This window comes from Ambystoma mexicanum, chromosome 10 (genome assembly GCF_040938575.1).
Source record: "Ambystoma mexicanum isolate Mex_15411 chromosome 10, UKY_AmexF1_1, whole genome shotgun sequence".
In the NCBI taxonomy this organism is placed as follows: domain Eukaryota; kingdom Metazoa; phylum Chordata; class Amphibia; order Caudata; family Ambystomatidae; genus Ambystoma; species Ambystoma mexicanum.
In genome coordinates, this window is record NC_090932.1 from 622,208,164 (window position 1) to 622,235,941 (window position 27,778).

The window sequence follows — 27,778 nt, forward strand, 5'->3', positions numbered from 1 at the left end:
GATAGTAAAGGAGAATTTGCAGTTAGAGTTTGTTTTTTTCTGGTACCACTGAAAACCTCTGTCTTAGAGCGACCCGGGATGCGGTCCCTCGCTATCAGGAGAGAGACGCCCCATATACCCAGATGGGAACTGACTAGAGCATGTAACAAATTGAGTTGCTAGAGAGAGAAACACACCACACCGAGAGGTTAATAAGGTCAAGGATGACCTAAGGTCTGAGCGATATATGGGAAGCACAGGAAGGTATTAAGAGAAAGTTTAGACTCACCATCATCCGTTTCTATTTTTGAAGTAGTAAATGCAATATAACTCCAAGCGCAAGAAAAACTGGGAGATGGGTCTAGAGTAGCTGATTATATTTACACTAGTCTGAAAGCCTGTGTACGTGGCTCAAAATGCGCATCAAACAAACGTACAGCTGGTCTAATGTATTTCCTAAGGCAAAAGCTCCCTCGAGCAGTGACAACAGGTGAAACGGGTAGTCTCTACTGCGCATGACTGCATCAGACATACATCTGGCCTTTTATTATATTGTATGAGTATGTAAAAGCCAAATGTCATATGCTTTATCTTTCTATGCCTTTCTTGGCTCATATACCTCTGACTTGTATGAGCAATGTTTGGTGATTATATGTAATAGATGTCTTAAGGAATTAGTTGTTCCCAATGTTTAGCTGGTGGTTCACTTTTTTATTGGATTATTGGATTAATGTACAAGGTTTCATTTATTTTCCTCATGACAACTGCTTATCAGTGACCTATGATTATTGTTAATTCACTGCTAATGTGTCGCTTCTCCAAAGGAACACGACATCATTCTTCCAGTGATCTATAACCAGGTGAAGATTGGTCTGCTCTCCAAGTAGTCCTCGCCCCTAAAGCATCAGAAAATGCCTAGTAGGATAGGGCTGGGACTTATTGTTTTCATGTGGCATAAAACAGAAATGTGTATTGTGATAGATAATTCACAAGCCTGCAACAATATGTTGCCACATTGGCAGGATCCCACTGGTTGTAGCAAACCCTGAAAATATGCACTGGGCCTTTGTTTTTTATTGCCAGATTGTCTGTGCCTGGCTGCCGCAGCAGAGTATGGGGGAGGGAGGAGGAGATCCGCAGTGGGCGAGTGCCAGGGTCCCATGTGACAATTGAAATGGGGGGGGACTGATGGAATGGATAAGATGTACCACAACTAACCACTGTGCCTATCAAACACTGTGGATAAATAAATAAAATGGTATAATGAACATAGCTCTAAATAATATTTCTCAACCAACCTCCTTCCTTCTAATATAAGAGGTGCCATACCGTGCATTGTGCTGTTGAATGTAATGGTTCAAGTGCAGCTTGCTCACCTTAAATTGTGGAACAGACTTAGACTACGAAGGTACTCAGTCTAAATTCAGGTGTTCATCCACTACTAGGGGAAAAACCTCCTCTGATCCATAGCATATCCCAGTATCTTGACTTTGGGAGTCCCAGTCTAATTCCTCACTACATACAGCCCAGGCGATTCAATTCTTACATCCCATGATGTCACCTTAAATATTTTTGCTAGAGGTGCAGTCCAGAAGGACACCTGTGGTCAAGGACACCAATACCCTACCTTCTCTGACATTATTCAGGGACTGTGTTCAAGTATGGGTCAACTACCACCTCCTTCTTTCCACTCTCAATCCTTGATCTTACCACCTCTTCCTTCTCTCTCTTAGCTCTCACCACAGTCTCCTGTTCTCCACTACTTCCACCTCTCCAGTCTCTTCTGTCTTTCCATCTCCTTTGCTCTCCAGCACTCTCCAGTCACCAGCCTCCTCCAAAGGTAAGGCTGCCTACAACCCACATTCCAGACTGGGCTACTTGAGGTTCATAGGACTATTCCTCCTCCACCCGTGTGGGTCTTCTGGTGAGGGTCTGCACATGTGTACTTTGACATAGGGCTGTGATTGGCTGTGTCCTGAGAGTGCAAATGAGTCTGATTTGGGCTTAGGCTAGGATCACATCTATACCTGGCATGTACACCATCTTGGAAGTCAGTAATCCCTCTGTGTCCTTACCCTGTGCCACTGTGCTGTGCTTGTTAATTCAATCATGAAAACAGACTGGGTAAACTTTCTGCACCCTTCGATCTACTGAATAATTTGTGTGCTCGGAAAGATTGCTCGTTTGTATCCACAGCCAAGAACAATGCCGATGTAACTTTATTTTCCTTCTGATACAATTCCCCCATCGAAAAGCTGTGGGCTTGTATCATTGTATCGACAGGACTCCCTGATTCATCAAATGTGGTTTGGAAGTATTGCAATGACTTCCCTGATGTTCTGGATGAACTTCTAACAATGTTGCAATGCAAACTCCAGTGTCTAGTCCAGTAAATGGAAATATTTTCCCCTAAAGGGAAATAAACATTTCCTATACTGGAGAGGGGACTGTTTGTGTAAAGAGAGCTCCATGCTCTATCAGTTGGGGAGGGGAACCATATTACCCTGAAAGCTATCACCAGTTAATTGGGCAGATGTAGGGCTTTCCGAACTAGCTTGCCTTAGAGGACTGTTGAATTGGGGAGGGTCTAGACACCTATATCAGGCATGCAGGATGGCATTGTAACGAAGGGATCCTCCCCATGCCACCTCTAGACCCAACACTCTCTCGCTTGTGTTGGCACTGTGATGAACCTTGCGAGGTCGACACTGTTTTCTCAGAGAAAGTCTCCCCTCATGTGTCCAAGGAAAGGCAGAAGTTACCTGACTCTGACCCTGGGGGTGACTATCTGAGGGAAGACAACCCCCATTGTAGGGAAGTGGACCTGCTAGGTAGAAGAAGGCTATCCCACTTATTCCTTACAGCTTGATAAATTCACCTTAATAATATGATATGATATGATATGATAGGTTATTTATAATGCTCTTATTACCCAGAGGTTTCTAAGCACGGACCTGGGGATCGAACCTGTGTTGCGCGATGTCGTCTTGCTTCCAAGGGGAGCACCTTGCCACTGACCTATCCTTCCGAGACAATACCTCAATCCTCAATGGCATGTTGTCAAATCAAACAAGAATAATACGTTCTGTTGCAAAAGCCTGTCCACCATCCCACTGTTCCAAATGAACATTCAGCTGTTAATTATATTGACTTTCCGTGCTTAAAGCAGAACACTGAGACGAGGAAGAGGACTGTAGTGGTGAGCATTACTGGAGCTGCCGACCAACAGCTGCACTCTAGTTGTTGTGAGCATGTGATGGGTGCTGGAACATTCAAAAGCACTGAACATCTTGGAAGTAAGAGATTCACTTCGACGCAGGTTGGGAATCTGAGAGAAGCCAAGCTATCAGCTGGGTAGTTACTCACTGAGATGTCAGATGAGAGCAGAGAATCTCCCTAGTACAGGCTGGGAACCAAGAAAGCGGAGAGCGAGGCGGAGCCAAGGCACAGAGGAAAGGTAAGGCATGGGCTGGCAAAGTGACGCATCCCAAAGGGTACCAGAGAGGCTGAACCGGGGCGGGAGAGAGTGCAGAAGCTTCGCACCGGCAAGGGAAGCCAGAGCACCAGGCAAACACTCATCTGCTTTAAGGCAGAGCCACTCGCACCGCAACAAGAAGTCAAACACAGAGAAGGACCCAAGAGAGCACGAGGAAGCCCGGGAAGCCATCACAACGCAAGTGAGCCCACGATGCAGGGTTGGGACACCGGGCTGTGCTCTGGGAACATATTACTCACTAAAAGTGGGGAACAAAATCCCACGGTTTGCATACTAAGTGTTCTGAATAATGCCAGTTCTTGGGGAAGTTAAAGGACAAGTACACAGAAGTAAATAACAGTGAAGGACTGAAAGGGGTACTTGGGGAAGAGGTATACCCCCTTGTGTCCTTAAAGGTGATGAAGATTGTGTAAGACAATTGCAGAAGAGTAAACCAGGCAGTGTGATTGCGAGTCTGGGACCCGCACCCAATACAGAGAGCATTGTAAAGTCCTTGCAGGAGAGTATCCCAGGCACAGTGAAGGTGAAGGTTCAAGGGAAGTTTTGTGCCCTTTAGAAATGAATGTTGTAAAGACGTGGTAAGAGAGTAAACCAGGCAGTGTGATTGCGAGTCTGGGACCCGCACCCAATACAGAGAGCATTGTAAAGTCCTTGCAGGAGAGTATCCCAGGCACAGTGAAGGTGAAGGTTCAAGGGAAGTTTTGTGCCCTTTAGAAATTAATGTTGTAAAGACGTGGTAAGAGAGTAAACCAGGCAGTTTGATTGTGAGTCTGGGACCCACATCTAAATACAGAGAACTTTGTAAAGTCCTGGCAGGAGAGTATTCCAGGCACGTTGAAGGTGAAGGTTCAAGGGAAGTCTTGTGCTCCTTGGAACTGAATGTTGTAAAGACCTGGCAGGAGAGTAAACCAGGCAGTGTGATTGCGAGTCTGGGACCCTCACCCAAAACCAGAGAACATTGTAAAGACCTGGCAGGAGAGTACACCAAGCAGTGTGATTGCGGGTCAGGGACCGTCACCCAAAAACAGCAAACATTGAAAAGTCCTGGCAGGAAGTTATACCAGGCAGGCCTATGGGAAGTCAGAACCCCAAGAGAAGGGAATCATACCTGTTGGGCTGGAGAGGTGAATAAAGTGTGGAAAACATAGAGTATAAAAGTACCCCGTCAGTGTGTGGAATCCAAGGGAAGGGAGCCATACCCCCTGGATTGGTTAATGACATATGCTGACAAAAGTACTGTGACTTTAAGCTGGGCAGAAGCTTAGAAACTCAGTGGAAGGGAAGCCCCCCTCCTGAGGATTATTTAACTTTGAGGAACATGTGTTTGGTTGTACACCTTTTTTTGGAACTTTGTGTTGGAACCTAGGAAAAGCTAGATGGCGAGCTGAAAGACTTTATCCCTTTACACGCTTCTTTGAATTTAGCTTGTATAGGTCAGGTTAGGATCTTGGACACTGACATCCTTTATTTTTCATAGCCCTACCACCGGGATACTCCATCCTCAGACAAGACAGACCACCCTTGAGAGGAGGTGGAGTAGCCATCATCACTAAGGATGCCCTCCCTCTCCATCAGGCGATGCACCTCCCCATGGGACGGCAATGCCAACATCATATCCACCAAACTATCCACGTCTCCCACATGCACCATAAATATACACATCATTTACCGTCCCCCTGGCCTACCTCTAGACTTCCAAGGACACCTCCTCCATCTCCTAGGGGAAAACGTCAAAAGCTCCACTAAAACCATCTTTCTCAGTGACTTAAATCTAGGTCTTAACGACGCAAAAGATAAACCCACAACAGCCCTGGCTAAAGAATTTAAGAACATGGGATTCACCCAAAGAGTCACTAGTAGTCGGACATGTGAGTCACGCCAAAGGCCGCACCCTTGACCGGGTAGCCGACCACAACTGCTTTTCAACTGTCAGTTCCAACTCTGCCTACCCCTGGACTGATCATAACTGCATCCAGTTTACCATCCCCACAGGCCCAGTTACTAAAACGCTCACCTATGCTCCCCCAGCGCAGGCTAGAAGCTCCAAACAAATGAATACAGTCAACCTCCGTCCCTTCCTGGAAGTCCATGAACTTAGGCCCCCGTTCTCTAATGACCCCAGAGCCCTAGCTGATATCTACATTGACACCCTCACCAAAGCTATTAACGCACTAGCCCCATTAGAATCCAAAAAAGAGAAACAAATCTATGCACACTAATTTGTGGTTTAAAGAGCAATTACAGACTCTACGCACCAGCAAACGAAAGACGTCACATAAATGGCAAGCCAACTCAACTGACCTCGCTAAAGAAACATTCAAAGACATATCCGACCAATACAAAGAAGCCATCACCAAAGCCAAATCGAATTCCTTCAACTCGCGTATCACTAAAGCTAGCTCCCAAACTAAGGACATTTTTGCCATATTCAACAAACTTATTGCTCCCTCCACCCGCCCGGATGAGATCATCAGAGATGAAGCCTGGTGCTCGAGTATTCAGGCAGCATTACTCAGTAAAATAGATCTTCTCCAAGAAATAATTCAGGCTTACTGCAAAGCTCTACCCAACCACCACCTACCTCCCCCACCAGATCCCATCCACACGAGCCTCAATTACCTACTTTTCTTCTTCCGAGATGTCACAGAACTCGAAGTCGTCAACCTCCTCCAACACCTAAAACTATCAAGGTGTAAAGGTGATATTTGCCCACCCACCATCATCAAAGAATGCACTGACTCCTTAGCACCCCTCTTAACTTCGTTCATCAATGCCTCATTCAAATCAGGCTCTGTCCCATCTAGCCTCAAAGAAGCCTAGGTACGCCCTCTCCTAAAAAAAACAACCTTAGACCCTTCATCTCCAAATAACTACCGGCCCATTACAACTGTATCGTTACTCTTAAAAATCCTGGACAAAGCAGCTCACAACCAGATTCAACACTTCCTCAAATCCAACTCCATCCTCGGCAAAAGACAATCAGGATTCTGCAAAGGCCATGGCACAGAAACTGCCTTGGTAGATCTTAAAAATCAAATAACAGCCATCATGGACAAAGGTAAGCCAGCTCTCCTCCTACTCGTGGACCTCTCGGCTGTGTTCGACCTTGTAGATCACAAGATCCTCACTTCTCACCTCACTCAAGACACTCAATTTTCCAAAAAAGCCTCCTCATGGATCACATCCTTCCTCGAAGGCAGAGCCTTGAAGGTTTTCTCCAATCAGGCAAGTGCAGCTCCCACCACCATTCACTGCGGAGTCCCACAGGTCTCCTGCACAGAGCGCGCACCCGATACAACCTGTTTATGAAGCCACTCTTTGACAAACCGGACGCCCTCTGCATGGCTTATACAAACTATGCCGACAATACCCAGGTACTCCTATCTCTCTCAGGATCCTATGCTCAAGACGCTGCAGCCCTCCATCTAATCTACGCCATCATACAAGCCTGGATGGCAACTAATGGGTTATGTCTCAATGGAGACAAGACAGAGATCATTATACTCGGCTCCAAAGCTACACTCTCCAGACTTGGCAATCCTCTGTTAAGACCCTAGGGGTCTACCTTGACTCGACCCTATACATGACGCCGCAGGTTAACGCCATTGCCGCTGCCTCCATTCATACCACCAAACTCATAAACGCTGTGAAACCCTTCTTATCCAAACCTAACTGTCTCTCTATAGCTAGAGCCACCATCGGGGCCAAACTAGATTATTGCAATGTCCTTCTGGCGGGCACCTCAGCAAAAAACAAGAATAAACTCCAAATTATACAAACTAACGCCCTTAGAGCAGCATTAAGTATCCCCAAAAGAGATCATATAGCGCAAGCTAGCCGAGCAGCTCAATGGCTTCCCGTAAGGGAACGAATTACGTTCAAGACACTTACTATCACACACAGCTGCTTAACTCTCACAGCCCCCCCTACCTATCTGACACCATACACAGAGCTACCTCCACACGCCACATAAGAACAGGCTACTCCAATCAACTTATCATCCCCCCCATCAAAAGGACCAAAGCAGGGGGGATCGGTTTCCCATACATAGCCCCTAGACTCTGGAACGCCCTACCCAACACTCTCAGAGCTGAGACCTCCCTCCCAGCATTTCGGAAAAAGCTAAAAACTACCCTCTTTAACTGATTCCTCTCCTTCCCATGTTCCCTCCCCCCTCCTTCTGCGCTCTGTACTGTAAATTATATTTGTATCTTCTTGTAAATATGCTTCCCACTATGTATGTGAAATCTGTCCTGTGTAACTAAGTATGCTTTTTTGTACAGCACCACGATGCCTTCGGGCTACTGCCCGCTATAAAAATGTTAATTATAAATAAATAGTGGTAGGACAAGATAGGTCTTTCTCCAACAATTCTTTTACTTTAATAAAAGTCTGTAGCAATCATCATATGGCCTCTGTGTCCGACTCTTACTGCTTATTCCTTACAGCACATAGCCCCTTGTCAGTCACCACCTTGGTGGTTCCCAGACCCAGTGGGGCATCGCATCACAGTGCATTTAGCGTAGGTACTTAAACAAGATATTTTAAAATTGTAGACCAAACACCAACATGATTGATGTATCTTCTTTACTGGCTCTCTGTATTGGTAGCCCACTTCACCCCCCATCACTTAAGAGCTTAGCCTTGTATGTTTGATCCCCACTGCCCATAGTTGAACCAATGAACATTTCGACATTGCTCCTCTTATAATTAGTATGAGTTCTCGAATTAGGGATTTAATGGTGTGGCACTGCCAGTGACACCATTATAAGCTTAGCTTCTCACCACTCACAAAAAATTAAACAGCCTGCTCTTTGTCAGCAAATGTTTGAGTGTGGGATGTGTGGCAAACCAGAAGAAGGAGTTGGACTAACTATTGACATGTTCAAGGGTGTTTATTCAAAATAAAAGTAAACTCTATCTAGCCCTACTGCTATGTGGGAAGTTCACTACGTAACAAACTAAAACTAATGGTACTTGTCAAATGTCCCAAAAGTAACAACCTTTGTCCAAATGCTATTTAGCTAACTTGCCCTATCACTTAAGAAAACTTAACAAAAAGAAGAAGGCTGGAGCAATAGCCTCTGTCTTTGGCTTCTGCCTGGCCCAACACTTGGATTCCTTTTCCAAGAAGAAGGTTTTAAATGTTTGTCAAATTTCATCAATTTCTTGTAGAAATGTTTGTCAAAGCTGATAATTTTCTTGCAGTACAGTCCTCAGCCTCTCTGCAGGCTTGGTTTGCTACATTTTTAAATCTTTACATATAATTCATATAGTTTTTTTCCCAGGAAAGACAGGGTTTTATTACCACAACTCCATCAATTTTTACTTGGTATTTATCCATGATCTTGTTTTGTACTTGAGGACTGGAACCCTCCAGGTTCCAACTCCCTCAAAGTCTGTGCATTGTATTTGGGGATTCTTGGACTCCCCAAAGTCCTCTGGCCCTCTGACAGGCTTGTTTTAGCTCATCTTTGGTAGGGTGTTTTCCTGCTCATGTTTATATGGCTCCCATAACCTTTGTGGGTTTCCAAGTCTTGGATAGTAAAGCCTTTCAGTTTATCACAGCTTTTCGACGCCCCCTGGCTCTCCGATAGGCTTGCTTTATCTCTAATTGGGTTGATCTGGCTCCCATAACACAGCCACAAATCTTGTTTCCAGCACTCCCCAAAGTCCTCTGGCCCTTTGTCAGGCTTGCTGTAGCAGGACATTGCTACAGTGTCTGCCCATTTGGGTTTTTCGGGCTCCTGCAACCTTTATAGCTTCTCTGGCCTTGAGTGTTTCAGTTTACCAGACCTCCCCAAAGTCCTTTGGCAGGCTTGCTTTGTCTCTATTCGGGTTTGTCTGGGTCACGTAACCCTTGTGACATTCCCACCCTCGATTATCACAGTTCGCCCCCCTCCATAGCGTAACCTTTTCAGGAGTCTTTCCTTCTCTTATGGTGCTCGGCTCTACAGCTATTGCACATCTTGTGCGAAGCTCACAGATTTGGTCTCTTCGCTGGTCTCTGGTCTTGGCATCTGTTAACAGGCCCCAGGCCCACCGTAGCTGGCGTGTGGTCGCACAACCAGACGAGACGGTTGCTTTACCATCCCCCTCTCCTTCTTGACCCAGGCCTCTTCGTCAGTCAGGACACCAGCCTACCATTGTCTTGCGAGCAATTTGCTTGTTCTCCTCTCTAACTCTGGCTCAACAGTCTATTGCGGCTCTGCCCCTCCAGGATGTCTTCCCGTCAGAGGCTCACCCCTGCGTCAGATTCTCACCTTCTCCTTCAAGGTTCCTTGTGGTTTTAGGTAGGTCATCCAAAACGAAAGGGGTGTGTCTATTCTCTTTGAATGTGGCATTCAGGCGAATCCCGTATTATCTGAAGCCAAAGAGATTGACGAGATGTCAGTATTGGGAGATTCCAAAACAAAATCACAAATAAAAGGGGTGGGTCATTGCTCCTGAACTGTGGGGTTCAGGTGAGATTCAGCATTACCTGAAACGAAATGGAGTGAAGAAATTGTACTATTTGTCGAATCCAAAACAGGGTTAACAGTCTTTCCAATTCCTATGTAGGCAGACAGTTTTCTCTAGACCGGACAATCCTTACCAGAATCAAAGTCATTGTCCCCAAGATAGGACTCACTCCCAGTAAGGTCCCACTTGCCCAGATACCTAGCGAGGGTTTTGCTGAGGGGGCTCACCCCTACAGCCTCAAAGGGAGTGGCTCCACTCTGGGGAGATGTGACGAATAGTCCAAATTCGTCACAGATGACACAGGACATGCATCTTTTTGACGGCCTTGAAATCACACTGAAACATAACTAAAAAGGGTATGTAACAAGTTCTGTAGGAATGCATTAGATTATGAGATTGGAATGGTCAGTGCACCTAAACGAGGCACTCATTGAAGAAAAGATGTGGCATCAGTAGTCCTGTATTGAAGAAAAGTGAAGCATTAACCCTCCACATTGCCTGTGACAACCTCTAATATCCCAGCCCTCCAGTAGATGAATGAGGATGACCTTAAGAGAATCTCTCCTGAAAGGCTGTGAGGCACAAACTGTTAGGACCAACACCTCTTCCAGGTCATTATGGCACAAATGGAAAAGAAGACGCCTTGCATATCTATCTTTCTCCTCAAGATGGAGCCTGCTAAATTCCATAGCGTTTTCACATGAGCGTTCTAGCTCATTTCAAAATGTCGCTTACGTTGCATTGCTTTACGGACTTGGAAAATCACAGCAATTTAAGCCGGGAACACAGGTGGGTCACTCCTACCTTTATGTGAGCATTGATGTTTGTACCTTGCTACGCTCCCTTTTGCTATCCAGGCATCTCGCTTCTCTTGTCATTCTATACGTGTCTTTCTTGACACACCCCTTTGCTCCTGTGAACTCCTGTTTAGCCAGTCCTTTCGGCTCTCCTTGCTGCTCTTGCCGCATTCTGTAGAGTCGCTCGCCACGGCTCTCCTTTTGTTCTGTTGCTGCTTTGTGAGCGTGGTTTTTCCCACAGCTCTCCTGCTACTGTGGGTTCCCTGTGAGATGCCTTCTACATGGCTCTCTACTTTCTCCTCTTTCTTGCCATACAAGAAGAATACTTCTTCTCTGCAAACATGATTTCACATTGTATCTTTAGAAAACACTGGTTTTATCTCCAAAGTGTTTCGCGCAGGTGTTTGCCCACCATTTAGAGCCTTGTGCTTACTTTCACCTCTTTGAATACCTGGCGAGCTGCTCCTACAAGCTTTGCTACTCGCTACTGTCAAGATATCACACAGGTTAGTGATAGTCATATTCTGGACAAACTGATGACAAAGGTTTACCTTTAGATGAAATAGCATTGACCTCTCCAGATTAAAGATACGCTGATTTGCACTGCTCAGAGTAGGAGAGTCCATGCCAAAAAGCAATAAAAGTAATTGAGACCTCAAATGTGAACACCAAAGGGGTTGGGTTAGCAACAACTACAAATGAGGCGGATACTTTCCAAATGGTCCCTTTTTCATCATTGCAAAATAGCTCTTAGCAAACACCTCCCAGTGTCAGTCTGTGCAAAGATTGGACTAATAACTACCAGTCAGAGTGTGCTTAATTGGACAGCTACATTTGAGTTGCCTTGCCATATGAGAAACCTGAATGAGGAAGGCAAAGTAGTTCCTTTTTTAAGTAGAAGACACCTACCTGGTAGATAAACTTCAATACGTTTAATGGAGAAGAAATGAGAAAAGTATCAATTTGATATAGTTTTGGTAGAAGGTATGTTTAATACTAATACTAGTTCTTTAAAGTGTGTTAAATTAGGGAGCGCTAAGTGAATGTGATGTCAAAAATGTGGCATATTGGGTTTCGCACTCCAATAGCACAGAAATAATCTTCATGGATGTAAGCAAATTCGTTCTTATAACACTAAAGATGGATCCATCCTAATTCTTCTGGACCTTTAAGCAGATTGAGACATTATAGAGCAGTAGTCCTGGATTGACTAAAAAGCATGATATGTATAGAGAAAGTCTTCCCGAAATGGGTAGCCTCCTTCCTTGAAGACTGATGGTGCCAAATCGAGTCTGGATATTTTATGTACAACCATTATACCCTCTCCTGCTAAGAGGTTAAAGAGTCTGCTCTTCATCTGTAGCTGTTTCGTGCCTACATTTGGGCCTAAACAGATCTCACTGAATGAGTGAACCACTTTTCAACTTAATGCCAATGTCGCCTAACTTCTTTTCAAGCTGGACATTGATCCTAGCTCATAAGAACAAAGTTTCAGAATACCTCTTGAGTATTCATGATTGGATGAAAGGCAACTTATTCTATCTTACAACATTCGATAACTGACTCTAGAGGTGGAAGTTGGGGAAGCAGGGGATCCAGCTGCCACCACATGGTGCTTGATGATGGGCTTGGTACGGGGAGTATCCTCTGGCTAGCACAACAACTCCATAATTGGGAGGAAGAGCGGATTGCATCAGAGGCCACTAAAATAATGCTGGAAATGGACACATAATAGTAAAGCAATCACAAGGTCTGCTATCTTTTCTCTTTAAGAAGTCACCAGTCTTGCGGAATATGTCTCAAATGTTTGGAACTGTACATTGTGCAAGTGAAGGAAACAAGGTAATCCTGCTGTCAGACTGCAGAAAGAGAAATGCCAAGGCTTTTATTGGCAGGCACTGCTACGGTTCTATGAATGTTTGCCAAATGTTCTACTTTTTTTTTACCACAAACAGCGGGTGGAGAACCCCACCCACCCCCTTTCCACCCCCCATTTCCCTCCTTACCTTATCCCTTACCCATACTTACCATCTCAAAGTTTGCTGTAAAATAAAGTATTTGGCAAATAGCTTTTGACAAAGTGGTGTATACCCTGCTACATTGCCTTGGCGCAGGCAACATGAAGCCTGCAGGCGAGTCTTGTGCTCTTTTTAAAATGCCAGACTAGCCTTTTGTAAACTCGGTCCTCGAACTGCGCCGGCCCCTTGATAACAATACCAAATCACAATCTAATTAAACTATCTACCCCTAATCTATCACAGCCCAGAAACAAAAATGAAACTCTAGTGCAAGCACTCAGGAAAGTCCTGGCCCATGGAGAGGGACTAAGCACTTATATAAGCTGGTGCAGCTTGTTGTGGAACATATGGAGATGGATCTGGAGGTGTTGGAATGTACTGACTGGAGAAGCTGACGTTGGAGAGGGCTGGGACGAATAAGAGGGCGAGAGGAGGCAATAGAAGAGGTTGAGTTTGGGATAGAAGGTAAATAGGTGGAGGGGGAAGTAGAAAGTGAGGCAGAGATGAAATTGAAAGTCAGGGAGGAAGGTTAATAGTGAATGTGAAGAGTATTGTGGGGAGAACATCAGGAGTTGGTGGAGATGAAAGATGACAAGAGACGAGGAGGTAATAAACTTATAAGTAAGAGGAGAGAATTACACCAAAGGAAGAATGGTGGTGGGGAGTCAGTGGGTGAAAGGTGTATTATTATGGCTGTCATAGGGACCAAGAGAAGCAAGGAGGTGGCATATGAGGGAACTTGTTCTATGCTAAAGGAGCACCTGGTGGAGTATCAAGGTGGCAGAAAGCGGACTAAGAGCTTTAGTAACTGAGAGTCTGAGTGTCAGAGTTGTGGTCCTGTGAATATGCAGATCCAACGCTCACAAGGGGGCCGCACGTACAAGCTAAAGAAGTAACACATTAATGCCAAATTTAACATGTAGGGTGACATCACGACACATGTACATCACACCTACATTTCACATAGTGCACCATATGTCAGGGAGCAGGACACTGCGCAGGAAAGTACATGCACGCAAACACAGAATTTAAGTGTTCTTAACTTGTAGATAACTAGGGATAGGTAAGCACGGCTCCCGCAATGAAAAGTACACGTGCAGCAACAGTACCATTTTTATATTTGTTCTTGTTTGTTTTTATGCACACTTATGGTACATGTGCAAATAGGTTGTTTGACCTGTTTATAGGCAGTTAGAGGTAGGGTTAGGAGTAATGTAGAAGTGTAACAAGTTTAAGGGTTGGCTATATCAATGAACAACAATTTGGCCATTGTTTAGTAGGCCCACAGCACACCAGACAGAAGCCATTATTAGTTGTTTGAAAGGCCACAGCTCACACTAGAATTGAAATGTTGCCGACACTTGTAGAAACGCTAGATCAGTTCACCAAGTGTGAGACACCAAGAAGCCCACATTATCTAATTAATTGTTGCAAAAGAAAAAGTTTCTCATTGGAAGAGAACTGCAGCCAGACGCCAGGTGCAGTCACAAACAATAATTTGAAGGACACAGTGCTGGGTATCAAGGGCCCCAGCAGCGAGCATAGTAGCAAAAGAGAATTAAATAGGAGAAATTCAGTTTCACCAATGGTGTCCTGCACAGATCTTTCTACCTAGAGCTGACACAATGCAAGAGAGGAGACAAGGGAGTGAACAGGTGCGTGGGGGGCCAAGGGAAAATGAGAAACAGTCAGAAGACTGGGATATGGCGGTCCAGGGGCTGTAGCGATGGACCTGACCTTGTTGCTGTTCCCTCATAATTCCATTGGATAGATTTGGTCGGATGCTGTGGCTTGCTCTGTCTCTAACGAAAGGGTCCAATTTGCATTGAGAGATTTATCAACTTGTATACTAGGGGATGACAACCAATGGCACACCACATTTTCTGCAGGTCAGCAGATAATGATGTAATTGAGGGGAGGGATTTCATGAAGGGGTGTTGAGGGTGGTGTTCCAGGAAATATTGTCATCCAATCAGAACATGGAATGTATAAGATTGTATTGGGGTCCTGTGACAACCCACCAGTTATGTACTAGCACAATCCCCAAAATTGTAACGATTGACAAATTATGCTAATATGTGATTTTTCGTATAAATATTTTATCATTTTTAGGTGGAGTTGAGAATGTATCATAGTTCAGGTCCACTGAGCGGTTTGTTCTCCCAGTCGACTGTTCAATAAAGCTGGGTTCATTCTTGCATGGTGTACACTTCGTTTGTATTACTTTTCTATTTGTTATCCTTCTTTTTGGATCAACCCTGAGGACCCCTGGTTTACAGTCCTCTAGACACATGGAACTGCAGAAAAGGAGGTTGGAAGGACAAAGAGTAAGAATGAGGGAAGGTACAGAGGGAGGGAGACCCTACACAAACATGGTGTCATTGGATACGGTAGGTACAAGCCAATGGTGAAGTATCTAGGAGATGGAAAGAAGACCAATGAGCGACAAGGAGAGTTGGGGCAAAGTTATTTTCAGCAATGAGCAGGTGCTAAGTCATTGGAGGCAAAGAGTTGGATGGATGAGGTTTGTGAGATAGTCACCTGAAAGTGAAAAGGGAAACTCAACCACCCATATAGCCTGCTTCGATACCTAAGTGGCCAGCTCCTTGTTGGCAGCTCAGGTGTCTGGAACTGGGGAAGCCAGACCTTAGCCGCTGCTTCTGCCTGGTCCACCTAAGCGAATATTCATAGGACTGAAGCTGGAAGCTAATGGGGATGTGCATACCACATTCAGGACATCAAGAGAAGAAACACTACCCAGAAACCTCGGGTGAGGAGTCATGGCCAAACCAACTCCTTGGGAAAAGCCAAGAAAGAAGTATGCTGGATACCTAAAATCCCTTATGGTTGTGACACACTTAACGTAACCCAAATAACCAGGAGGGTTCCCAGTCAGCAGATATTATTATTATTATTCTTTATTTGTTTAGTTTCGTAAAAAACGAAACAAAATATTCATTTAACACATTTCATTACGTCATAATCTTTAAAACACGAAATCTAAAATCACAAAATCAACATCTAATCATCAAAATTGTAAATGGCATGCACATAATCATCAGCATGAATCCTTTATGCCCTTTACAATCTCCATATACAATCATTTTGTAATAGACTGTATTTAAAAACAATATATAAGAAAAATGTAATACCGCATCTGAACACGTCCAATATACAATTTGATTCTGATAAACTGAATGATAAACTGAATGATTAGTCATTTCACCTGGTACCACAATCAAGTCGTTTTTTGATTATTACTCACAACTGATACCAAGCAATATGCACTTTTTGGTTGTCTGTATTCAGACAATAAAAACAAAAATTGTCTCAATATGTTCAGGAATCTTACACATACAGCAATATCTCTCACTTTGATGAAGCCCTAACTGAGGACCGATTAATGCCAGTATGTGTAATTGGTTTGTCTGCAGGCTCAGTCTAAAAGAACGAAAATTCGAACATGGGCATTGTCTAAGATACAATTGCGGCTGAAGATATCTGTACGATACTCCCACCATATATAAGTGACTGCGCAAAGCCTCAACGTGGGTATAATTGGCCACCCAAACCCATTGCTTAATTTTTCTTGAAAAGACACGTTGCAAAGTTTCATAGATAGAATCGCTTGCAAAATCAGGATTCCATACTATGTGGCCAAAAAGATTATTGTCCAAACCATCAAAGCTGTCTTTTCCGTGGCCTAGTGCCACCAATAACCCAAGTAGTTGACATTTAGAGCTTGCGTGGATTTTCATATATAGCAGACCACATCTTCTCAATAGCTCACCTCTACGGGATATCAGACCCAATTCTAATCTGATATATTGGATTGAGGCCGCAACTTTAAACCTCAACACCCATTTCCAAAAACTACCTTCAAACATATCTAACCAAGCTAGATCTGTCATTGCAAGGGCCTCCAACCCATAGAGCACCATAGGGCAGAAGCATTGTTTGTATAACATTATTATTCTCTCCAGGGAAAACCCAGCTGTATCCCTTGCAAAGTTCAGTATCAGCTGGGTCATCCTTAGAGCTTGGGTCTTCTTTACTTCCACTATTTGCGTGTATAATTTGGTGCTAGTGCAGGACTGGTGGGGGACCCTGGGACGTGAGGATTTGGAGGTGCACCAGGCGACCAGTCAGTGAACTGAGCAGGTTGGGAAAGAGTAAGAAGGAGGGAAGGAAGCGAAGAGAAAGGAGGTTAGCAGTTGAGAGGAAGAGAAGAGGAAAGTCTTGGAGTTTCCAGAATTTAAGGAGGCCCGGCTCAATATGGAGTGCAGAGGCCCAGACCTGCACTACCTGCAGAATGTATCTTTATGCTGCATTCTTTCCCCTTTTTGTTTTTTTGTTTCAACCCAAACCCCCTAGAGAACCTATTGTGTTGTTTTTAAGACTCTTCCTAACCACAACTCTGCAATCTGTGAGGAGGGGGAATTGCCCAGAGAAGGGGAAGGGTTAGTCTAGGAGGAGACTCCTGCAAATAATTAGATTAGATATGCTTTTTCCAAATGTATATACTTACTCTGATTTGTGCAGGGTACCAAAATGCATAACTACCTATCGTGTGGTTTTACCCCCCCACTTCTCATCAAGATTGTTCAGATCTTAAATATACTAGCCAACAAAAAAAGATTTTATTATTATTATGGCGTTTATTGAATGCAGACTGAGTTTTGAGAAGCAGCAGAGATCTTTACAGAGGTACACAGACCCACATCGGAACGCTACACAGAGATATGGAACAGTACAGATGCATAACGGAGCGCTTTTCGGAGGTAACAACCGAACAGATAGCTGAGGTAAGATACGCAGGGGTACAGAGGAGGGGTACAGCTGTACAGGGTGGCAGGGAGGAGAGGGGTGGACGGCATCTCGCGAGTCAGGTGGCACAAGGGTCGACATGATGTGCTAGGTGTTGAGGAGGAGAGACTCCTTGAAGCGGTGGTTCTTGGGTTCTTGAGGTTAGGTTTACTATGCTTTCAACCCAAGGCCCATGATCCTCGAAACATCTTCCTCGAACTAGAGATCCCATGAAAGCCAAACCAAGTTCAGAAAGGCCCCAAAGGTGGGACATTTGATGCAAACTTTCTTTTACCGGGTTTTCTGTGAAACTGTGCTGATACCATTTACTGTTCTTCTGGCACTTAAACTATGCCTGACGTGTGCACTCCTATTATGTTTGCCATCCTTTAATATGAATACTTAATATAATCCCAGCAATGCAACCTTGGTCTTGCTGTGGTTTGCCTTTGTATGCCCTGTTTAAACTCTGGTTCCACCCTGTTGTGGTTCGCCCGCCGTATACACGGGTGTCTGTGAACCCCCTCCCGCCACAGAGCTCACACAGACACGTCTGTGGGGTTCGGTTTCCCCGGTCGCTCTGTGCGGCCGGGAACGCCCCCTTTATTTATACTGCACGTGGCGGAGTGCAACGTCACTCCGCCGCATGTGTGCAGCCCTTAAAGGGGCAGCATCACATTCCTCCTTTTTCATAACAAAAACACACAAATGAAAAAAGGATAACTAACAACCAACTTCACTGCACACAAACCCCGGAGCCCCTTTAATAGCAGCCACCGGGGTCCCCGGGACATTCAGGGCTCCCACTCAGTCTTATTCCAACACATAATCGGGGAGACGGGCAGGTTTCCCTCGCTCAGTCCTCTGGGGGTACCTCCTGCCAGCGTCTCTGTTTGGGGATCCTTCTCCCGAGCCGGGGAGCTCATGGCACCACCGCCTTCATCCGGAACTTCCACCACTTGCCCACTGGGCACCGGTTCAGTCCTTGGTTCAGTCCTTGGTTCTCCTAGCCGTTTGAAAAAGCTAGCATTGTGTGTCACTGAGGTGTTACCGTCAGAGGCGGTCATCATCGACCCTTTTACCACCACCACGTCCAAGGGTGCCGGCTCTTAGGTCAAAGACAACTTCCCTTGAGGGTGTCGGTTCTTCACCAGCACCTAGTCTCCAGGCACCAGCCTCTGTGGTCTCAGCCCTCTCCGAATGTTCTCATTTGCAGTCCTTTCACTGCGCTCCCACTCCACTTCTTCGTTGTCGATCATGGCGGGTTCTCGCTCACCGAGTTCGGGCAGCAGGTCTCGTGGGCACAGTTGGAACATTGCCTCTGCCGGGGCCACACTTGTGGAGGTATGGGGCGTGTTGCGGTATCCTCTCAGGAATTTGTACAGTGCCATTTCCAGGCACTTGCCTTCCCCTTGGGCGATGCGAAAGACCTTATTGAGAGTGTGCATCATCCTTGTAAGAAGATTCAATTCAACACTACAGCTAAGTCAATGCCTAGTTTGGGATACTGAATGGAAACCCTCATTGATATATCTTTATGTCTAGTTCATGAGTTCTGGATGAGTACCCCTATATAACACCCCTCTCTTAGAATCCCCCTGACCCCACTGAGCCAAGAAGTAGTTCTGTTTTGCAAGTTTAAAAGGTTTATTTGAGAAATAAGACAAAATATAGATACCACGCTTTTATAATAAAATAATAATCGATATCGCCCTTATAAATATAATGTTAATCAACAATGGGTAATCTGACACTAGCACACTTCTTTATAATCAATGAGGAGTTAGTATAGGATGGATCAAGTAGCAAAAATACTTTTATGATTTCAAGGGAAAAGCAATGAGGAATAAAATGCAGTACAGAAATACTTGAGATGATTTTAGCAAAAGATAATATAATATCTTTTTCTCTGGCAATTCACCCCCCTCCCCTATGCAATGTAAGAAATGGAAGGAGATGGAAAGAGGAGCACACAGTTCTCAGGAATGCAATAAAATACAATACGAAATTCAGTTCCCCCCCAGCAAGCTTAGAGAAAACCGGTATGAGTTTTAAAACACAGGCCCAAGTGCTTTGAATGTGGTGGCAATGAAGTGAGAAATATGCTGAAAATGCTTTTAATTCCCTTTAGGAGGTTCAGGGTGAGTGAGAGATACTTGGTATGAGTTCAGGCTCACTTTAGCAATGATTCAGAGATGGTGATTAAGAGGCAAACGAATTTTTAGCAAGGAAAGAAATGACTGCTGATGGTTACACGTGGCTGGATTTTTAACCAAATCGCGGTAAAATTCGCGAGTGCGTGAATCGTGATTACGGCAAAAGTATAAGGATTAGCAAGTCGGTTCTAGGTTTGTTGGAAAGCTGAGATTCTAAGCTTTCAGAGGAAAGTTAAATTCCGTTCCTATCCTAAACGGTTCCAGAGATACGGACGATTAAATAAAGGTAGTTTTTCGGATTTAAAGTAAACTCAAAATGACAGGTGACAGCTTGCAGCTTCAGAATTGACAGGTGACAGTTGTGCAGCTTTACAAATGACAGATGACACAATTTCTAGGAGGCTGTTCTACTTAGGTTAAAATAGTTTGGATTAGATTATTTTAACTAAGAGATTGGTTCTGCACAGTTCTGCTAGGTACTCACAATATAAATTTGAAATAGGCCTCGCCACGGATCTGGTCAGGTTTTGGACTGGACTCTGGTTCTGGTCTCGGCACTTCACAGTGATCTGGGTCAGCTCTCTGGTTCTGCTCACAGCGGTCTGGGTCACTCTGGATCTCTGGTCTGGTCTGTCCGGATACAGCGGTCTCTGCACGGCTCCTGGATCTCTGCACTGGTCCTGGCAAAAGTTCTTGGCAAGGGATTCAAGCAGCTCGCCCGGCTGTGAGTAGCTTGCAATGATTTGAGGCCTGCTGCAGAGAACCCAGCTTGTGGTTTTAGGCCTCTGATTTAGGTTCTTAAGTATAAGTTCTAGGTTCTGGAGTATGTAGCTGGAGTCAGTCTGGAACTGGTATCTTCTGGATGTTGTGTGGTCCAGCAAAACGCTCCGCAGCAACTGGATTTGAATGTCTCTACCTGTCCCAGCAGTCTCTTTTTATGTGTTTTGAAAATGGGTGTGTGCCTGGGCCTAGCTAAGCCTGCCCCTCTCTACTTGTCATTGGCCCAATTCTCCCCTCTCCCATGATTGGGGGAAGGAAATGTGAGTCAGAGTGATGCTGTAGGTTTTATGGGTCAGAGGATCCTCCCCTGGTCAGTTTGCCCACAAATCTATATTTGATTCAAATACATCCTTCCCAGATATACAATTTGTTGAAATTACATGTGCACATTATATATTCCTTATGGTCCATGCTTGTCCGCCTCTGATCTTCCTGGGGGCTTGCATTAAAAAATGACAACATTTTGCGCTTTTTAACTGGTTTTGCAATATCGGACATTTACCCAAATTTACACCCATGTGCGCAAGGAGTATGGACATTAATTGATGAAGTGTCAGATTTTTTTTTTTTACATGCAGACATTCGGAGTGAGACCCTATTTTCCGCTAGCAACCCCCCAGAATACACCACAGGGTCCTAAAGCATCTCAAAATGTTCACAGAAAAATCACAAAAATAATGATATTACTTATATAATTCTGACAAGTCCGCACTTTGAGTTATCTATCTTTTTAAAATGATGCCCTGGTCAAAAAGGGGTGCGGCTTCCCACATCACAGGGTGAAATAACTGGTTTATCCACTTCCCCCAAGCTCAGCTGCTAGCAGAGGCACTGCCCCTCCCAGTTTCCCCTAAGAGGAAGCCACTTTATGGCCCCCCAATATAACATTTGCCTGAGTCCAGGACAGGCCTTTGTTCAACTCCCTGTAGTCCCCAGCTGCTCCACCCCTAATCTAATCAACAGGGCCATGTGACCTCAGGATGCAGCCAGGCCTGGCAGCCAGGCCTGGGAACACAGCTGTTGATCCAGTATCAACTCCTGTCGGGGGTAGTTGTCAGGCAGAATTCAGTTTCATTAAGCCGGGTTTCAGCTAAATGTCACTTTTGTTCCCAGTTTTCTACATTCAAATCAAACTGCCAATTTTTACATATACATTAAATAATTACTTCCTTCAAGCCATTTCAGAATATAGTTTTACATTGTATCCACCTCTTAGCAAGTCTTTCCTTGGTCTGGTTTTGTTTCATTTGTTCAGTTTTACACAAAAGACTGGTGGTTTTAAAACACCGGCTTTCTGATAGTGGTGAGTACTGGTAATGCAACCATTTTTGGGATTAAGAAAATGAATTCCCCACAAGAAGGTTGTATCTTTGGAGTGGTCTCGTGCCAACTGCGCAGTTCTCCTATTCTGGCGTGAATGTGGGCGGCGATAGCTCATCCCCACATCCACCCAGTCTATTGATTTAGTTTGTTCTGGGATAGAATAATGGGCGGCGACAGCTCATCCCCACATCTACCCAGTCTATTGATACAACATGGGTCAAAACCCATGACAAATCCCCCCGCCCGACTGCGCTTTGATTCAAGTCGAGGGGAAGTCGGGTGCAAAGGAGGTTTTGAGCCCTTGCGCTGGTATGTCCCCATTATCTTCTTTCAATCCTGTAGGTGGCACAGTTCAGCATCTTTTCCTCCCTCCAGTCGATCAATCAGTTCTCCTTGCTGGTCCTGATGGGAGGATTGGCGGTACCCTGGGCCCCTCGGGTCTCTGCTCCCGGTCCCCGGTCGTCCTCCTTGGTCAGTCTACAGGTTTTCTTTCTCCTAGGACGACAAAGGAAAAGCGGCAATACCTCTTCGTAGACATTTTTCCATCACTACTAATGGTGTGGCGAACATATACATTTTATGAATCAGAAGATATGAACCTATGCATTTTCTTTTTTAAATTATGAGACAAGAACATATATATACACAGATCACAGAATTTTATATGCTATATGTGGAATATTTTAGGGTTGGAACTGAATTACTCTGGAGCGGCCCCCTCTGGGATTCCAGTGGATTCCTCCAGTTGTTGCAGAGTGTGCCTGGGATGGCAACACTTTAGCTGATTTATATGTACCCACTTGTCTTCCCCTTCCGCCATACTGCCTTTGGGGATGCAGATCTTATAGGCAACAGGGGAGATCTTGTCTATAATTTCAAACGGTCCCTTCCATGTAGGCAAACATTTTCTCTGTTTGGCCTGGTTTCTTTGGAAATTGTATAGATAGACCCGATCACCCCCCTTATACTCCTTTCGGGTAGTTTTTAAATCATAGTGGGTCTTCATGCTCTCGGCTGATCTTTCTTGATTCCGCTGAGCATAGGCAAAAGCATGCTGAAGGTGTTTCCTTAAATTCTCCACATACTCATGAGTTGTGGAGGCATTTATCAGTGTCTGCTCTTGGGTCCTGTCGAGCAAATGCTGGGGAAGCACCATCTTGCGTCTCGTCATCAACTCAAATGGTGACATTTTGGTTGCAGTTGAAGTGGTAGATCTGATGGCCATTAGGACCAGAGGTAATCGGATATCCCAACTTGGCCCAGAATCTGCCACAAACTTTTTTAAGATGCTCACAATGGTTCGGTTATATCTCTCCACTGCTCCAGAAGAAGCTGGCTGGTAAGCAATATGTAGCTTTCTTTTGACCCCCAGTATCTCCCACATCTTTGTCATTACTTCACTGGTGAAGTGGCTACCCCTATCTGACTCAATCCTTAGAGGTAGACCAAAACGGGAAAAGATGTGGTTAATCATCAGGGCAGCTGCTGTTTCTGCCTTGCAGTTTGGGGCTGGGAGACATTCCACCCACTTGGTAAACAAGCATGTAACGGTCAACATGTACTTGTTTCCTCTAGACGAGCGAATCACAGGGCCTACAAAGTCGATTTGCTAATCTGACCATGGCAGTGTCATCCCCCTCTTTTGGAGAGGTGCACGGTGTGTGAGGGATGATGGCTGAAATTGTGCACACACAAGACACCCCTTCAAGTATTGGTCGAGGTCCTGCCCCACGTGTGGCCAGTATGCAACCTCTCTTAAGATTTCCAGTGTTGTGTGAAACCCCCTATGACCGGCGGTGGCCGCATCATGGGCGTGACTTAACATCAGGCTTCGGAATGAGGTAGGAACCACCCACTGATCATGGCCAGCTTGGGATTTCCTTACCAACAAACCGTCTTGGATTCGGAACATTTTTGGACATTTCATCAACACTCTTAGGTCCTCTTTCCCAATGTAATCGGTATCCGTCAGGGGAAAGTTCTCAGGGTCCTCAAGGTGTTGGTAAAACTTACCAATAATTGGATCCCCCTTCTGAGCTGTAATTAAATCAGCATCAGGGGTCTCCTTACTCCATTGTGCAGTTGAAAGATCATTGTGAGCACTTGTCTGGGACCTAGTGATAGCGGTGACCTGGATTTCCCCCAACAGGGACTCTATTTCGATTAGATCCCCTTGGATGGCCCCGGTTTTGGCCAGCTGATCAGCTAAGTCATTTCCAGTTTTGTCTGGTCCCTCTACTTTGGAATGACCCTTGATCTTCTTCCAGTAGATGGTCATCCCATTCGAGGTGACCAGATCATCAATGTTTTGGATTAACTTCCCATGTTTCAGGGGTTTGTTATTAGCGCATAACATGCCTCTGGTTTTCCAGTTGACCAGGTGCTCCACGAACCCGTTCCGTGCATAATCCGAATCTGTGTTTATGACCAGTTCGTGGAGTTGATGCTGGACAGCAGTGAGGTTGGCCTGATGCACAGCCATCAATTCTGCCACCTGACTACTTGGGGGACCAATTTTGTATCCAGCGGAGGGTTCTGGGAACTCCTTCACCCATGCATTCCCTACGCCAGCCACCAGTTTTTTCTCCCCGTCGTTGTCAACATGGTAAGAGCATCCATCCACATAGACAGTGGGCATTCCCTCACACTTGTCTTCTTCAAAGACTTTGTGTGGGGAATTAAGGTATGCCTCCATGTTGTCCTTGATTTTTAGACTTTCGTCCTCGAGACAGCTTTCTCCGGCACAATCATGCTAGTCAGCCAGACCTTGCGCGAGGGGACTCTTCTTGTTTTGGCCATATCTGACCTCCACAGGAAAGCCTTGCATTGACAGAATCCAGGAAGTAATTCGGGAATTACTCACATTTCCGGCCCGGATTCTGTCACTTTGGAGATATTGCAGAGGCTGGTGTGGAGTCTCCACTATGATGTGTTCCCCCTGGATAAACGAGCGGTAATTCTTCAATGCCCACACCGTTGCCAGGAGTGCCTTCTCACAATCGTTGAATTTTTCCTCCACAGAGGATAAAGTTTTGCTCGCATAGGAGATTACTTTATTGACCTTGTCATGCTTTTGGTATAATACTGCCGTCAAGCACGTATTAGAGAACCCTGTCTCCAGGAAGAACTCCTTGTTTCTGACAGGGTAAGCTAGGCAAGGCGCTTGTGAGAGGCTTCTTTTGAGTTGTCTTACCGCCTCAGATTGTTCTGGACCCCATTCCCACTTGACCCCCCCCCTTCAAGAGATGAATCAGGGGTCTCGTGATCTCTGCGTAGCCTTCAATTAACTTTCTGCTGTAATTAGTCAGTCCAAGGAGGCTCCTTAGTTCCCGCAGAGTGGTGGGGTCTTTCAGTTTCTGGAGTGCTTCCACTTTCTTTTCTTGGGGACAGAGACCCTGAGGAGTAATCTCATGCCCCAAGAAATTAACACGGGTTCTACAACACTGTGCTTTCTGAAAGGAAAGTTTTGCTCCGGCAGCCCTCAACTGGGTCAGAACATAACGGATCTCCGCTATGTGTTCCTACACAGATGAACTTTTGATGAGGACATCATCTACATAAGCCAGGTTACCCCTTGCACCCAGGTCGGGAATGGCCTTGTGTAGGAAAATGTTGAATTCATTTCCAGAGTTGAGGTATCCAAAGGGAGTCCTGGTCCATGTGTACTGCTGGCCCCCAAAGGTAAAAGCCAGCTTGTATTGGTCCTCCCTACTGACAGGCACAGTCCAGTATCCATTGGTCAGGTCTATTGCAGTGAATACCTGTGACCCCTGGATCTGGGCCAGCCCTTGGTCAATGTAGGGCAGAGGCCATCGGGAAGTATGGACCCGTTTGTTGAGCTCCCTGAGGTCGGCGCAGAGTCTCCACTGGCCGTTTGGCTTCAATATTCCCAGCACCGGGTTATTGAAGGTGCTGTGAACTGGACGGATTATTCCCCGGGACTCCAGGTTCTTCATTATTTCGGTAAGGGACTCCATTGATGCGAGAGGCAAGCGATATTGCTTCACAAACACTGGAGTCATGCCAGGGTCCGTGGGGATTGTTGTTGTGTGGATGTCGGTGCGGCCACAGTCATATGAGTCTACCGCAAAGAGATCTTGGAAATCCAAGAAAACTTGTTTCAACTTTTGCTTCTGTTGCAGAGTCACACAGGCATCAGCTAGGTTGACTCTCTCTTCCACCATCTGTCTGAAGCCTGGAAAGACTTCCAGTTTGGCTATCTCAGCGGCCTCCTCCAGCTGGGTGGAGAAGTCCCTGGTCAGAGTGCTGATTTGGACTGGAGGCTTCAGGTGGGGAAGGCAGCCCTCATGGACCTGGAAAATCACCTCATCCCTCCTGAAGTCACAAGTCACATCTTCCTTACCATAAGGGCAAGAAGTGTACACCAGGAAGTTCCCCCCATGCCGGGTGAAAATCCTGTCTGGTGTTGTATTGCCCTCACTGTGACTGTCAAAATAGTCCTTGGGGATTGGTCCTAACAGTTCATTTCCTAAATCAATGGAGAAATGTCGGTCATCAATCGCCATTCCAATAATGGTGCCTGCGGCTAGAGTAATACTCTTTAAGTCGCTGTTATCCACCTCTATTGGAATGGTGTCATGTTCTATGTTGACTAATGGTGTTGGGTTTACCCCTAACCCTTGCTGTTGGAGAGAAGCATTTAGATGTATGTAAGCATCAGGGTTTTTCAATTTTTGTCCTCTTTTAACTTTCACTTCCAGGGAGAATTGTCGGGTCCTTTCTGGGATGGTGACTTCCTCTTTGATCTGAATTTCAACTGCATAAGGTAGCAATTGAGCTGACCTAAATGCTTTTTCTGGATCATCAAAGCCCATGGGATTATCCGCTAATCGGGACCAAGCTTTGAAGTTTATTAGGTCCAAACTAATGGCAAAGCGATTGAGAATGTCACTGCCTAAGTAAAAGGTCTCGCACGACCCAACAATTATGTACTATGCTCTTGTTGCCAATGGAGATTTTGAGCATAAACCTGCTTGGCAGGAGATGTTTGGAATTAGGTGCTTCCAGGTCAATTTCCCATTTGTCTATCAGTTTGAATGTGGGAATGGCTGGATCTTTTGGGAGTTGGCGGAACATGGCTTCGCTGATGAAGCTCTTACCGTTGTTCACACACACTCGAGCGAGAACAGAGTCCTTCCCATCATTTAACTGGACAGGGATGAACAACTGCTCTCCAATTTGCTGAATATCAGCCAGGCTCTGAGCTGATTTCACATCTTTCTGGACTATAGGAGTGGGAGTTTCTGATTGTGGATTAGTAAAGAATTTCAGGGTGTTTCCTTCCAGTGTGGAATACCACCTGAAACTGGAAGGAAGGTTGATTTTCAGAAATAGAGAGGACCCCCCATCACCAGTCTGTTGTCCTACTGCTATTACTGTCACGTCTGGAATTTGGTTGTTCTGGAAGTGAAATTCTACTTGGTCAGATTTTTGTTCAACCATGTGGCAGGTGCCGTTTAAAATAACATGGTTGACACTCTGTTTTAATTTTATTGGTCGGCTAGTCTGGGTCCAGAGGACCTTGTTTACGCAATCTATTAGGGGTGACAACCTTCTCAGGAGGTCATTCCCTAGTAAACAAGGGGTGCCCTCTGGAGTCACTACTATGACCGGGTGTTTCACCTAGTGTCACCCAATTTTAATGTCCAAGTCTGCAGTCCCCTCAACGGGAATTTCCTTCCCGTCAAAGTTCTGCAGTTGTCCACGAAGAGAGGTGAGAGGAATTCGGTAATTCTCCCCCCTTCCTGCATTTAGTTCCTCAAAGGCCCTTTTGGACAGAAGGGTAGCTTGGGATCCAGTGTCCACCAGTGCCAAAATTGTACCCTGCCCCTGTACTTGTACCGGGGCATAGTATCTTTCCTCCTTCTCCTCAAGGGGGCACAGATAATGCACATTTTTGGACAACTGGTGGGCTAACTTTCTGGTTTTGGACATTGCTAG

At 45.3% G+C, this 27,778-nt stretch overlaps 1 protein-coding gene and 1 long non-coding RNA gene across 4 annotated transcripts in view; one reads left to right on the plus strand and one right to left on the minus strand.

Moving 5' to 3' along the window:
- LOC138491599 (ubl carboxyl-terminal hydrolase 18-like) overlaps positions 1-27,778 on the plus strand; it is a 1,142,981-nt gene that overhangs the window by 690,076 nt on the left and 425,127 nt on the right. The gene's annotated exons all lie outside the window — the stretch shown is intronic.
- Positions 1-27,778, minus strand: part of LOC138491601 (uncharacterized) — a 357,008-nt gene that overhangs the window by 17,284 nt on the left and 311,946 nt on the right. The window lies entirely within an intron of this gene.